Below are 15299 nucleotides of genomic sequence, written 5' to 3'. Positions count from 1 at the left end.
CCTTCCAGAGCCACGACCCTCCGGGGCCGTGGCTGGCTCTATGGTGGTCCCCTCGTTGCTCTCTGGTCCCCTCGGGCTCCGGCGCCACTCCGCTTCCCCTGGCTTCGTCGTCACAAGTTCCTGGACCGCGGGGCCGCCCTCCGTCCTCGGGGTTGTCCTTCGGATTGCGTGGCTCTCCTCCCCCGCCGTTGCCGCCGCCTTTCTCCTCGCTCGTCTTTCCTCCGTTTTCGTCCGCCGCACCTTCCGCCTCGTTCGCCGCCTCTTCTTTCGCCGTCTCCTCCTTCGCCGTTTTCTCCGTCGCCGTCTCCTCGTTCGCCCCCGCCTCCTGGGGAATCCACGGTCTTTGACCTCCCGCCGGCCAATCCGCTTTGGCCCCGTCATCGGTGGTTGTCAAGGCAACCTCCAAATGCCGTCCTCGTGGTGAACGCGTTCCCATGGCAACATGGGAACGCAACAACACTTGCTCTGCCGGTGCCGTGCCTCCGATCGGGCTGACCCGGTCACACACCCTTCCCCAGGAACTGTCCTGCTCTAGGACAGTGGTAGACAGGGGAAAACGAGACAGATAATCCGCGGGGGCTTGGTGAGATCCGGGTACGTGTCGCACCTGAAAAGAGAAGGGTTGGAGTTCAAGGAACCAGCGGAGTATTCTGGAGTTCGAGTCCTTATGTGCGGCTAACCATGTCAGGGGAGCGTGATCCGTGAATAAAGTAAAAGGTCGGCCCAGGAGATAGTATTGTAGACAGTCTATGGCCCATTTGATAGCCAAACATTCCCTCTCAATAATCGGGTAATTACGCTCCCGAGGACATAACTTCCTGCTGATGTAGACTACGGGGAGGTCAAGGCCTTCCGCATCAGGTTGCGCTAGAACCCCTCCAAGCCCAACATCCGAGGCATCGGTGTAAAGGTGGAAGGGTTTCGTAAAATCCGGGCAGCGTAGTATGGGGTTGGAGGTTAAGGAGGCCCTAAGTTGTTCAAAACTCGCATTCTGTGTCTCCGAAAAAGGCAAAAGCCGATTGGGATGGTGTTTAGCGAGAAGGTCCGTGAGGGGGGCTGCTATGGAGGAATAGTGTGGAATGAAACGTCGGTAATAGCCCACTAATCCTAAAAATGAACGTAACTCTTTTTTAGTGTGTGGAAGAGGGGCATGCAGGATAGCCTCCACTTTTGGATTCTGAGGTTGTAGAGTACCCTGATTAATCCGATAACCTAGGTATGAGATGTCTGTCTTACCTATGATACACTTCTTGGGATTGGCTGTTAAGCCGGCTGATTTGAGGGCATGGAATATCTTCTGTAGGTGTACCAAATGTTCTTCTCACGATTCGCTAAAAACGACTACATCGTCAAGGTATGCGGCAGAAAATGTAGGAAAGGGTTTTAAAATCCTATCCATCAACCTCTGAAAGGTTGCGGGTGCCCCGTGAAGTCCAAAAGGCAGTACAGTGAACTGATATAACCCTGATTGGGTGGAAAAAGCTGTTTTCTCCTTGTCCTGAGCGGCTAGGGGAATCTGCCAGTATCCTTTGGTTAAGTCGATAGTGGACATGTATTTTGCTCTCCCTAGTTTTTCGAGAACGTCATCTACTCGCGGGATGGGGTAAGTGACAAAGAGGGAGTTTGTGTTAAGTTTGCGGAAATCGATACAAAACCGGACTCTACCGTCAGGTTTTGGTACTAGAACTACCGGTGAACACCAGGGACTCTTGGAGGGTTCGATGACTCCTAAGAATAACATCTTTTTGATTTCTTCTTCAATTATTTGTTTTCTAGCTTCTGGAATGCGATATGGACGCTCTCTAGTGATTGTACCGGGATTTGTTCGTATGTTGTGGTAGATTAGGGAAGTTTTTCCTGGCTTCTCGGAAAACAGCGGTTGCCACTGTTTCAACATTGTATGTGCCTGTTGTTTTTGCCCTCCAGATAAGTTATCGTTCACTGAGGGTAAACTAACCTCTGGGGATGGGGTGGTGGGGTAGAACTCGATATCTAATCTCTTGTTGGGACATATGAAGTGACCCATTTCTATGGTTTGGTTAGGCTGTTCGGGTGTTTCCCATTTATTTAGTAAGTTTACATGATAAATTTGTGTTTTCCTCGGATGGGAGGATATTTCAATAAGGTAAGTGACGGGGGAAACCGCTTTGATAATGCGATATGGCCCTTGCCATTTGGCGAGGAGTTTGTGTTCGGAGGTGGGCCTCATTATTAGGACTGGGTCTTCGGGTTGGAAAACCCGTAGTTTGCTTCCTTTGTCATATTGGAGTTTCTGAGTTCGTTGGGCCTCTTCCATGTTGGCATGCACGTCCGCCCATAAACTGTGTAGGTGTTTTCTAATTTTTTTTGCATATTCTAATAATGGAGTTCCCTCTTCCTCCGCCTCAGCCTCCCAGGCTTCTACCGCCATGTCTAGTAGGGAGCGAGGTTGGCGTCCAAACACCAACTCAAATGGGCTATGCCCCGTGGATGCTTGTTCGTGGGTTCGTAGGGCGTACAGAACCAGTGGGAGCTTTTGGTCCCAATCTTTCCCTGTCTCATTGATGATTTTTTTAAGTAACGTTTTAATGGTTCTGTTATATCGTTCTACCAGTCCATCTGTTTGAGGATGGTAAACGGATGTTCTGATCTGAGCTATTCCCAACGTTTTGCACACTTGTTTCATTAGGGTGGACATAAAGGGGGTACCCTGGTCTGTAAGGATTTCATGGGGAAAACCAAGTCGAGCGAATATATTAATCATGGCTTGGGCAACTGTTTTGGTTGTCATACTCGTCAGGGGAATAGCCTCTGGGTATCGGGTGGCGTAGTCTACAATGACCAGGATGTAGGTGTGTCCTTTTGATGAAGGAATTAAGGGCCCGACCAAGTCCATCCCTATTCTTTTAAAGGGAATATCTATAATGGGAAGGGGTAATAGAGGTGCCTTCCTGGGCCTACCCGGTTCGGTTAACTGACATCGGGGACATTGGGTGCAATACCTTCGTATATGAGCATATACCCCAGGCCAGTAAAATTTTCTGAGTAAATACTCTTCGGTTTTCTCTCTTCCCAAGTGTCCCCCCCCGGATGACTATGTGCTAGTGCAAGAACATGATCACGATAATCGGTAGGTACTAGAAGTTGGTGTTTACGTATACCCAACCGAGTGGTAGTTACTCGATACAATAAGTTATTTTTCACTACAAAGTAGGGACCCACCTCCTCAGTCTCTTCTGATACGGCGGACCTCCAAGCGTGGGTAAGGGAGGGGTCCTCTCTCTGCTGTTGGCTAAAACTACTAGGGGCTTCTTGAAGTTCTGCCACTATTCCCCCACACGATTTTTCCCCTGCAGTCTTCCGATATTCCTCCCTCTCATGTCGTTTTTCCTTTCGTGATAATCTTCTACGATCAGCTGGACACTCAATACAACTCTCTGCGAAAGGAGCCTCTCTCCACCAATCTGTGACCACCTTGTTATCTCTAACGTGATCCAACAACTCTTGGAAGTGGATATAATCTGTCCCAATGATACACTCCTCGATTAATTGGGGCATTAGTCCTACGGTTAGGAAATCCTGATAGGGTCCCCACACGATTGGAAGCACCTTTATAGGATACTGGACCTTGTCTCCGTGTATACAACATATGGTTACCCATTCTTTCTCCTCGGTGTCGTCCTGTGTCAAGTCTTTTCTAATCACTGATTGGCTACAACCAGAATCAACCAGGGCGTATACTCTTTTCCCGTTAACGGTTATCATTAGTTTAAATTTGAGGGCACCCTTTCCTGTACATAGTACCCTCCTCCTTGTCATTCCTATCTCCATTGGTTCCCCAGTATCCTGTTTTTGCGGACACATACGTGCGATGTGTCCCCATTCGCCACAATTATAACATTGGGGTCCCATTGTAGGTGGACCTTCCGGAAATCTTCGTGGTACTAGGTGGTCGGGTGGGCTTTTTACCAAGGTCTTGGGGCTCGGAAGAATTGGTTTAAGGATGTTTCGTGTCGGAGGGTTCCTAACATCAGTAGACCGGTGGAAAGCACAGGCGAGATCAATGGCCGTTTCAGTGTCCACTTTTGGGTGTTGCCTGATCCAGTGTTTTGTAGACGGTGGCAGACCGTCCAGGTATTGTTCTAGTATGATGGTCTTGAGAACCTCCTCTCGACTATTTCCTACATGGCCTAACCACTTCAATGCCAGATCTTTCACTCGAAAATAAAAGGTTCTAGGATCTTCATTGACTCCCCATTTGATTTTACGAAATTTAACTCGGTAATATTCTGCATCATGGCCCACCCTTTCCAGTATACTAGTTTTTATGTCTTGATAAGGGGTGTCACCACCCGGGTTGGCGGCTTGATATGCTGACTGTAGGATACCTGTGAGTAAGGGAGCAACGTACTGTCCCCACTTATCTTCCGGCCACAGGGCGGAGGAAGCCACTCTTTCAAAATTGGTAAAAAAGGACTCTGGATCCTCTCCCTCCTGGTATTTCTGTAGTACCGAACTAGGTACGTTCGGATGTACCTTGCTAGCGGCAATAGTCTCAGTTAGTTTTTTCATCGCGCTTTCATGGACTAACTGATTATTAGCCAATATTGTCGCCTGACTCTTCAGAGCAGATTGTAGGGCCTCCCGCTCCTCTTTAGCTTCCCGCTGTTGGGCTTCCCAGACCAGCTGCAAATGCCGTTGCCCCTCCGCTAGCTGTTTGACCATGGTCTCTAAGGACGGACTTTCGCTCATAGTGTATACTGTTTGGACTGCCCGGGGGGGGGGGGGTTGATCCCACTTCTGACACCACTGTAGCAGCGCCAAACAGTACAGACACTCAGTAGAGGCAGCTGGGGTTGTTCAGGTAAGTATTTATTTGTTGTTTCGAATAAGTGATGTATATGGTTCGGTACAGTGAGTTGAGGATTAGTTCTTCATTGAGTGAAGTTCGTTTTCCTAACGTGTTTCTCTCCCTCTTCTCCTTTTACGTGGTGTTTGACATCTCCTCACAGGCTCCCGGGTTGCATATAGGGGAAAGAAAAGGATAAATATCGATGGTGAGTGGGATGACAGCCGTTACATACGTCCTTCGCTTAGCTGTAATACTGGGGAATGGGTTCAGGAAGGGGTGTGCGCCAGTGAGGACGGTGGGCTGTGTCTTTGTTTCCTTATCTCCTAAATGTGTTTACTTTTGGTCGTGCTCGTTACGTGCTCCTTTTGGTGCCCTCTGACTCCCTCCCTGTCCTCCCCTCACCCTGCCTCCCTCCCTTCCGCAGCTCGTTCCCCTTTAAGGTGCCCGTCTGCTCGTCCACAAGGACCGTACCTTCCAGAGCCACGACCCTCCGGGGCCGTGGCTGGCTCTATGGTGGTCCCCTCGTTGCTCTCTGGTCCCCTCGGGCTCCGGCGCCACTCCGCTTCCCCTGGCTTCGTCGTCACAAGTTCCTGGACCGCGGGGCCGCCCTCCGTCCTCGGGGTTGTCCTTCGGATTGCGTGGCTCTCCTCCCCCGCCGTTGCCGCCGCCTTTCTCCTCGCTCGTCGTTCCTCCGTTTTCGTCCGCCGCACCTTCCGCCTCGTTCGCCGCCTCTTCTTTCGCCGTCTCCTCCTTCGCCGTTTTCTCCGTCGCCGTCTCCTCGTTCGCCCCCGCCTCCTGGGGAATCCACGGTCTTTGACCTCCCGCCGGCCAATCCGCTTTGGCCCCGTCATCGGTGGTTGTCAAGGCAACCTCCGAATGCCGTCCTCGTGGTGAACGCGTTCCCATGGCAACATGGGAACGCAACAACACTTGCTCTGCCGGTGCCGTGCCTCCGATCGGGCTGACCCGGTCACAAAACAGTAAAAATACACCAGTGTAACTACAGTAACACATTAGGGAAAATACAAACGTTCAGGGGTGGATCAGATTTAGGCCCTCATTACAACCCTGGCGGTAAATCCTGCTTACCGCCGTACAAAAGACCGCCAACCTACCACTGCAGCTGCCGAATTCCGCTACAGGTATTACGACCCACAGCCCGGAATCCGCCACAATACAGACACCCACACAAGTCCACCACACCAAAGGTCAGTGATAAACTGGCGATAACAAAACCGACACCGTCACGCCAACAAGAATACACCCACACTATCAAGACCCACGAATCAACGCGGCGGTCTTTCAGCCGCGGTAATCCATTGGCGGTACACACCGCCGCGCTAAAAATACACACACATTTATAAAACACAACTGCATTGGACAATTCGAAATGCACACACCTGATACACATACACACACCACACCCACACACCCAATCCAATATAAAGCACACACCCACATTACCCACAAACCCTTACAACCAAAAATTTGAAAGAAAGGCAGAGAGAGAGATTAGCTAACACAACACCAGCATCCACAGACACACGACACCATCACAAATACAACATCCACAAACCTCAAACAACACACACCAACACATCCCCTCACAAATCACAACAGACAGCACCTCACACATCACCCATACCACATCATGGCACCTCAAAGACACCCCAGGTTTTCTGAGGAGGAGCTCAGGGTCATGGTGGAGGAAATCATCCAGGTAGAGCCACAGCTATTCGGATCACAGGTGCAGCAGACATCCATTGCAAGGAAGATGGAGCTATGGCGGAGAATTGTCGACAGGGTCAATGCAGTGGGACAGCATCCAAGAACACGGGATGACATCAGGAAGAGGTGGAACGACCTACGGGGGAAGGTGCGTTCCGTGGTCTCCAGACACCAGATTGCTGTACAGAGGACTGACGGTGGACCTCCACCTCCTCCCCCACAACTAACAACAGGGGAGAGCAAGTCTTGGCAATACTGCATCCTGAGGGCCTCGCAGGAGTAGCAGGAGGACTGGACAAATCTTTACTACCTTATCTCCCCCACCCCATCTGCATGCCATCACATACTCCCACCCTTACCCTCACATCCGTCACCCCAACAACCCACAGATACCCCACCAACACAACCCACACATCCCAAAACCAAGCCCTGCATGTAACACCAATGCAAGGACACCCATCACCCAAGCATGTCCACTAGAGAGACTCACTCATACCCCAAAATCACCAATCACACAAGGACCAAGCCAATAATGCAAGCACTGGAGTAGAGGGTCAACCACCCATTGCCCACGATGGCACACACAGATACAATAACTATGCACTTACACCCCAACAGGACCCCTACACAACGTCACTGGACAGGAGGTGCCAGACATATCCAGTCCCCCCACAGTGATGACAGCAGCTCTGCACGCCTGGATCAAGATGACCAGCCCGGCCCATCTGGGACCTCAGGACAGTCGGTTCCCCTGACACTGTCACAAGCCACCACAGAGCCTCCCCCCTCAGGAAACACCAGCACAGCACCCACCCAGCGGGCCCATCCCTCTGTCCCCAGGTCATGTCAATCAGCAGTGTGTCCACCACTGCAAGGAACCCAGGCAAACCCACCAACCCAAGAAAATCAGGGACCTGGGGGCAGTGGCATTGGGCACACGGTTCAGGGGACAGAGGCAACTGGGAGGACTGTTGTGAGACAGGGGGAGGACAGGCCCAGGGAACCCACTCTCCACGAGGCACTCTCCAACATCATGGGTGCTTACCATCATTCCCAGGAGATGATGGCAACTGTACTGGCCAAGTTTCAGGAGACCCAGCGGTGGCAGGAGGAACACTACCTTGGGATCAGGGAGAACTTGAAGTCCATTAACACCACCCTGGTCACCATAGCAGGGGTGCTGGCAGACCTTGTCAACACCAGGAGGGACACAGTGGCACAACAAGGGGCCCCTGACACTAGCCTGGATGATGAACAGCCCTCCACCTCAGCCGGCGCTAGTGGAGAGGAGGCACCGCCACAGGAACAACAGGACACCAGCACCCCAACCCCTGCAGATGGAGAACCACCCCGCAAACGATCCCTGAGATCCAGGAACAAGACAGAGAACATTGCCAAGACCCCCGCTAGGAAATGAGACCCCCCTGAATGTCACCCTTCTGTCCCACTATGACACCCTGTCCATCCTTAAACTGCCATTGCTCCATTTCCTATGCCACTTTGGACAATACACCTGTGAAACAAATAGACCGGACTCTGCCATGGACATTCCTCCACCATCACCCCAGCCCATTTCACACCCCCCTCCATTTATTTGCACAGAAATAAACACCCTTGAGTCACAAAACAATCTGGAGTCAGTCTGTGCTTTCACAAATGTGTAATTGCAAAATCTCTGGAATATAGCAATGTCAATTTACTTGTTCACATACCAATGTAACACAGCTGTAGGCCAGCAGTAAACATAGCAGAGGGCACAAAGTGGGACCCTGATCTGTGAAATGGAAAGTCAAGGTGACAAGTCACGGTCCATACACTAAATGAAAATGACAGGCTTATGCTAGTTCCAACAATAGAATGAGATGTGGGAAGCAGTGGCATCTTCTTACCTGTGTCTCACTAGAAGTATTGCATCATGATGTTGTTTCGGTTGTCGATATCCTCTTCTTCTGCCTCCTCTTCTTCACTGTCCACAGGCTCCACAGCTGCCACAAGACCACCATCTGGCCCATCCTCCGGCAGAAAAGGCACCTGGCGTCGCAAAGCCAGGTTGTGCAGCATACAGCAGGCCACGATTATCTGGCACACCTTCTTCGGTAAGTAGTATAGGGAGCCACCTGTCGGAGGCACCAGAATCTGGCCTTCAGGAGGCCGAAGGTGCGTTCGATAACCCTCCTAGTTCACCCATGTGCCTCAATGTAGCGTTCCTCTGCCCATGTCCTGGGATTCCTCACTGGGGTCAGTAGCCATGACAGGTTGGGGTAACCAGAGTCACCTGCAAATGTCGAGGGACAACTGTTAGACACACACTAACCCTTTGGGACACCCCCATACCCAGACAGCAAATGAAACTGTGTGGGGACTTTAGGCTCACCTATTAGCCTCAAACTGTGCCTCTGGAGTTGCCCCATCACATAAGGGATGCTGCTATTCCTCAAAATGTAAGCATCATGGACTGAGCCAGGATACTTGGCATTCACATGGGAGATGTACTAGTCTGCCAAACACACCATCTGCGCATTCATAGAATGGTAGCTCTTCCGGTTTCGGTACACTTGTTCATTCCTGCGGGGGGGAGTGACAAATGCCACATGTGTACCATCAATGGCACCACTGATGTTGGGGATATGTTCCAGGGCATAAAAGTAACCTTTCACTGTGGGCAAATCCTCCACCTGAGGGAACACGATGTAGCTGCGCATGTGTTTCAGCAGGGCAGACAACACTCTGGACAACACGTTAGAGAACATTGGCTGGGACATCCCTGATGCCATGGCCACTGTTGTTTGAAAAGACCCACTGGCCAGGAAACAGAGTACAGACAGGACCTGCACTAGAGGGGGATTCCTGTGGGATGGCGAATAGCTGACATCAGGTCCGGCTATAACTGGGCACACGGTTCCTGGATTGTTGCACAATCAAGTCTGTAGGTGCCTAGGATGTGTCTCTCTTCCATTGTCAACAGGTCCACCAGGGGTCTGTACACCTGAGGATGCTGCCATCTCATCACCTGCCCCAGCGGATGTGCCCTGTGGAGAAGAACAGCGAGCAGAGAGTCATCCTACACTGCGGTATTACAATGTGTCATTTGCAGAAACTTTATTAATCCGCAATGTGCCGGTATCTCTCTATATTCCCGGCCTAGATAGGTGTGACGCAGTTAACATCCATCCCATATGGCCTCCTGAAATGGCGGCTGCCTGACCTGTAAGGTGGGACAAGGGAATATGAGGTAACTGCGCTGGCGTTCTACACCGTCGCGGTGGGCAGTCGAAGACCGCGGTGCAATTCTGCATTGGTTAACGTTGGGCCCTATGGGTCCCAGAAGCCAATGACGATGTACGCTGGCAGTGACGGTACGCGCCGCCAAGGATGCGACCGCCATTTTCTGTCTATTCACTCACTTGATACCTGACCTTCAACAGGAAAGGACCTACACTGCAAGTGCTGCTGTGACCTGTGTCTGTAAGTGACAATGGCTCATGTGTCTGGGTAAAGGGCCCCTGCCTTCACTTCGGAGGAGTTGGAGAAACTAGTGGATAGGGTCCTCCCCCAGTACACGGAACTGAACGGTCCTCCAGACAAACAGGTGAGTACACTGTGAGCATGCTGCATGGGCAATGCCTGTTTTGAGTGGTGTGGGTGGAAAATACATGGTGGGGGGGGCTGAGGCCTGCATGTGCGGATGGGGAGTGTATGTGCATCAGGGCAAGGGTGGGAACTGGGGGGCAATCAGTATGACGGTCCTGACGGGTAAGTAATTTCCTTTCCCCCCTGTAGCATTCCTCTAGGTCAGCGCTCACCATAAGAAGGGTATTTGGCGTGCCATCGGCAAGGACATTCGGACCCTGGGGGTCTACCACAGACGGAGCACCCACTGCCGGAAAAGATGGGAGGACCTGCGCCGCTGCAGCAAGAAGACGGCGGAGGCCCAGCTGGGGGATGGCCTCCCAACGTGGGAGGGTGCCCCTCACACTATGACCCCCCTGATGTTCCGGATGCTGGCGGTGGCGTATCCGGAGTTGGATGGGCGCTTGAGGGCATCACAGATGCCACAAGGGGTGAGTACACTCTCATTCAGCTGACTCTGCGCACAATAATTGGTGTCTGGGTGGGGGAGGTGGGCAATGGGTTCCCCTAGGCCAGGGCGAACTTGGTAGGCAAGGTCCCTTGTGAGGCAGGCCATGTGGTAATAGCCATCCACACCTAGTCAGGCTCCTGTGACTTCCAGGTGTGCAGCAATTGGTCTTAGGCCTCGTACCCCATGGTCAGCTGAAATTTCTAGGAACTGTCAGTGCATGGCGTACTGCAGAGGCTGCTCCCTGTGTGTTGTGTCTGCCAACAGTAGTGGTGTTGCATGCACTGAACATGTCTTTCTTCTGTCTCCCCCCCCCTTTTTGTGGTCTCCCTTTTCTTGTGTGCAATAGCATCATCAGGCGGAGGAGCATTGGCACTGGAGCAGGAGGGAGCTGCAACCCACTTGGCCCTGGAGGGCGAAACAACAGAGTCTGAAGCCACCAGTGGGACGGAGGGCGAGGGGAGCTCCACGGCGGGGACAGGAGCAGACAGCAGTGACAGCGACTCCTCCTCTGATGGGAGCTCCCTTGCGGTGGTGGGCACCTCTGTGCCCACCGCATCAACCGGTACAGCCGCCACCCCCCCTACCAGCACTGCCCTCCCAGCAGCCCCTCAGCGTCTGTCCCGTGCCCGCTCACCCAGGAGGGTGGGCATCTCCTTTGCCCCAGGCACCTCAGCCCCTGCCCCAGTCAGCCCTGCTACCCTCAGTGAGGAGGCTGTTGACCTCCTGAGATCCCTCACTGTAGGGCAATCTACCATTGTGAATGCCATCCACGGTGTAGAGAGGCATTTGCAACAAACAAATGCATACCTGGAGGGCATTCATTCTGGGGAGGCATCCCAACAGAGAGCATTTCAGGCTCTGGCCTCAGCACTGATGGCAGCCATTGTCCCTGTGTCCAGCCTCCCCCCTCCAACTTCCTCCACCCAGACCCAACCCCCTGTACCTCATCCTATCCCAAGCACACCATCAGACCAGCATGCATACTCATCAACACACAAGAGTGGCGCAGGCAAACATAAGCACCACACATCCCACAGGCACTCACACAAGCACCATCCCCATGCAGACACAGCAACATCCACTGCCTCCACTGTGTCCCCCTCCTCCACGTCCTTCTCCTCCCTCCCTGTCTCATCTCCACTCACACCTGCATGCACTACATCCTCTGTTACTGCCTCCATCAGCAGCACACCCATCAGCACACACCGCTCACATGCACTCACCACCCCCACTACCATTCACACATCCCCAGTGTCCTGTCCCAGTGTGTCAGTGAGCCCTCCTCCCAAAGTACACAAACGCAGGCACACACCCACCCAACAGCCATCCACCTCACAACAGCCTCCGGCCCATGCACCTTCACCCAAATTCAGCAGACGTACACCTCCTACAACCACTACCTCTACCTCTACCTCCACTCCCAAACCCCCTCCATCTTCTCGTCCCAGTGTGTCTAAAAAACTTTTCCTGGCAAACCTTGACCTCTTCCCTTCACCTCCCCTCCCCCCATCCTTCCCCTAGGGCCTGGCTTTCCAGGTCCCAGCCCAGCACCTCAGCCACCAAATCCCCAGGCACAGTGGTACCAGCAACTGCAGTGTCATCGAGTGTGCCACACATCAGAGATGCTAGTGTGCCACCTAGCGAGGCCAAGGACATTCCGCCACCTGCCAAGGTGAAAAAGGTGCCCACATCCCGGAGGGAGAAGCCAAAAGTACCAGCCACCAAGGGCTCAGCAAAAAACAAAGGGGATAGAGGCAAGACAACTGCGCACCATCAAAGCTGGGGAAGGGCCAGAAGCTGAAGAGCAGGTCAGGAGAGGGCATGGTGGCACCGACTGAGGGACCATTGTCACACTTTCTGTCCACGAACACGCCAACCTGTACGGCGGCGAACACCGCTAGCTGCCCCTTCACCACAATCGCCACCTGTACCGCCACCTGCACCGCTTTGGCACGTCTACAGCCTCAACGACAGTCCCCAGCCTTTTCCCCAGTTGGCAGCCGTCCGAGGCTGCAGGAGATGTCCTGCTGTGTCCCTCAGCATGTGCTGACCCATGCACCGGCGCCAGCACCACTGCAACAGACGCCGTCGCAAGCACCGCTGCGACAGACACCACCGCAAGCACCGCTGCCTGCACCGCCCCCGGCACATCTACAACCTCAGTGATAGTCCCCAGCCTCTTCCCCAGTGGGCAGCCATTCAAGGCTGCAGGAGACGTCCTGCTGTGTCCTTCAGCAAGTGCTGACACATGCACCGCCACAACAGACACTGCCACCGGCCCCGCGGCGTCCTCGGACACAGGCTGCACTGCTCACATGGCTACCATTCCCAGTGGTCAGTCGTCTGAGGCTGGAGGAGAGTTCCTGGACCCTGAGCAGCTTCCAAGAGGCATTTCTTCCATCACTGTTTGCACCTGCAGGTGGAAGGCGCTGCCGCAGCAGTGTGGGGTATGTCGCTGCCTCCATGGCGTTTCATGCTAGCTGAACCTCGCAAATCTCGTGGCACGCACACCCAGGTGAGGGAATTGTACCGGCCACACTGCACGTGGAGCACTCTGGGCACAAAGCCCCCTCCAGAACCAGTGGAGTATCACATCCACTACCTCAGTCCTTGGCAGGATGAAGCGCTCTGGGCACAAAGCCCCCTCCAGAACCAGTGGAGTATCACATCCACTACCTCAGTCCTTGGCAGGATGAAGCACTCTGGGCACAAAGCCCCCTCCAGAACCAGTGGAGAAAGGCATCCACGACCTCAGTCCTTGGCAGGATGAAGCACTCTGGGCACAAAGCCCCCTCCAGAACCAGTGGAGACTGCTATCCACTTGAGAGACTGTGGCTTTGCACTCCCTAGGATAAAGCAGTGGGCAAACCACCCACTTGAGAGACTGTGGCTTTGCATTCCCCAGGATAAAGCAGTGGGCAAACCACCCACTGGAGAGACTTGAGAGACCGTGGCTTTGCACTCCCCAGGATAAAGCAGTGGGCAAAACACCCACTTGAGAGACTTGAGAGACCGTGGCTTTGCACTCCCCAGGATAAAGCAGTGGGCAAACCACCCAGTTGAGAGACTTGAGAGACTGTGGCTTTGCCCTCCCCAGGATAAAGCAGTGGGCAAACCACCCACTTCAGAGACTTGAGAGACTGTGGCTTTGCAGTCCCCAGGATAAAGCAGTGGGCAAACCACCCACTGGAGAGACTTGAGAGACTGTGGCTTTGCACTCCCCAGGATACATCAATGGGCATGGAGCCCCCTCGTGCAGCAGTGGCGTCGTGCGTTCATCAGGCTGAGGTGCCCCCCCCCCGAGGTGCCTGTATATTTTCGATCTGATGCCCCAGCAGTGTTCTCTGCGTTTCCAGTCAGGTATCATGTGTGGGCCTCGCCCATGCATTTGGGCCCAGTGGTCCATGGACAATGATTAGTACACTATCCAGACTTGTGTAGTTGGTGTACATATTTGTATATACTGAATTGTGACTTTTGATTTTTCATGATTACAATCGTTACAATAATTTCCTTTTGTCCTTGCGTTCTTCCAGGGGGTGAGGGGGTGTATATGTAATGTTGCTGCATGTATTTGTGTGTATGTTGTTGTGTGTGAGGGTGGGGGTGTTGCATGTGTGTGTCACTCTCCTTCCTCCCTCCTCCCCTGTGTTGTAGGTGCAGTAGTCACCGTGGTCGCTGCCGCCGCCGTTCGTACTTCTTGTAGAACAGGAGGTAAACCAACATGGGTAACACATGAAGTTCGGGCTCCAAGGCGTCCTGGTTCCTCGTTGGGTGCCGAGAGGTGAGTGTTTTCCCTTCTGTGTACTGTTTCCACCGTGCTTTTGATAGCGTTGGTTCCGCCCCGGAAAAGGTGACGGATAGGCCTCTTATAATATAGTGGGTGGTACTTTCTCTCCCGCCTGTCTGTTGGTGGTGTCCGCCGCGCTGTTTGTTTCTACCGCCGTGGCAGTCGGGGTGTTAAAGTGGCTGTCTATGTTGGCGGTTTCCACCACGTTCGTAATCCCATTTTGTTTTCCACCGGCCTGTTGGAGGTATTACCGCCGCTTTAACACCGACCGCCAGGGTTGTAATGAGGGCCTTAGTGTTCTAAACTAAGAGATATTAAGGTAAATACATAAATTGTGGGTCAGAGTTACTAAACAAACTCCAATTTAAAAACATTGGAGAAAGTGCATACATTCTTTTGGGGGGAGTGGTAGAGGATAAACTTTATATTTTAACTCCAGTTTAGCTATCATTGAGGATAGTGTAAAATGGTGGTTGGTGCAGATTTATGATTCTCACTCCAGTCAAATAAACCTTGGAGAAGATCCTTACATTGGGGAGTTAAGTTTGCTATTAGTAAAGTCTAATAAACATTGACAAAAGATTAAAAACAGAGTGTCACATTTAATAGTCTAACTTCACTACAACATCATTTGAGAAACTGCATACATAAGTGGTGCTCAAGTTTACAGTGTAACTCCAGTGTAACAAACATTGGAAAAAGTGTATGCATTTGGGGTGGGGTAGAGGGTGGAGGAAGGATAACCATTTTAAATCTATCTTCAACAAACATTGGGTAGAATGCATACATTTGGAGTGGTGGTTATCAAGTTTACTATTCTAACGCGATTGATGTTACTGTAATGAATACTGGTGAACAAAACACTGACA

At 52.4% G+C, this 15299-nt stretch overlaps 1 protein-coding gene across 1 annotated transcript in view; it reads left to right on the top strand.

Annotated features, from left to right (window-relative positions):
- LOC138259872 (guanine nucleotide-binding protein G(T) subunit gamma-T1-like) overlaps window positions 1–15299 on the top strand; it is a 222614-nt gene that overhangs the window by 85022 nt on the left and 122293 nt on the right. The window lies entirely within an intron of this gene.

This window comes from Pleurodeles waltl, chromosome 9 (genome assembly GCF_031143425.1).
Source record: "Pleurodeles waltl isolate 20211129_DDA chromosome 9, aPleWal1.hap1.20221129, whole genome shotgun sequence".
Classification (NCBI taxonomy): domain Eukaryota; kingdom Metazoa; phylum Chordata; class Amphibia; order Caudata; family Salamandridae; genus Pleurodeles; species Pleurodeles waltl.
Note: the sequence above shows the minus strand (reverse complement) of the source record. Positions and strands in the feature narration are given on the sequence as shown.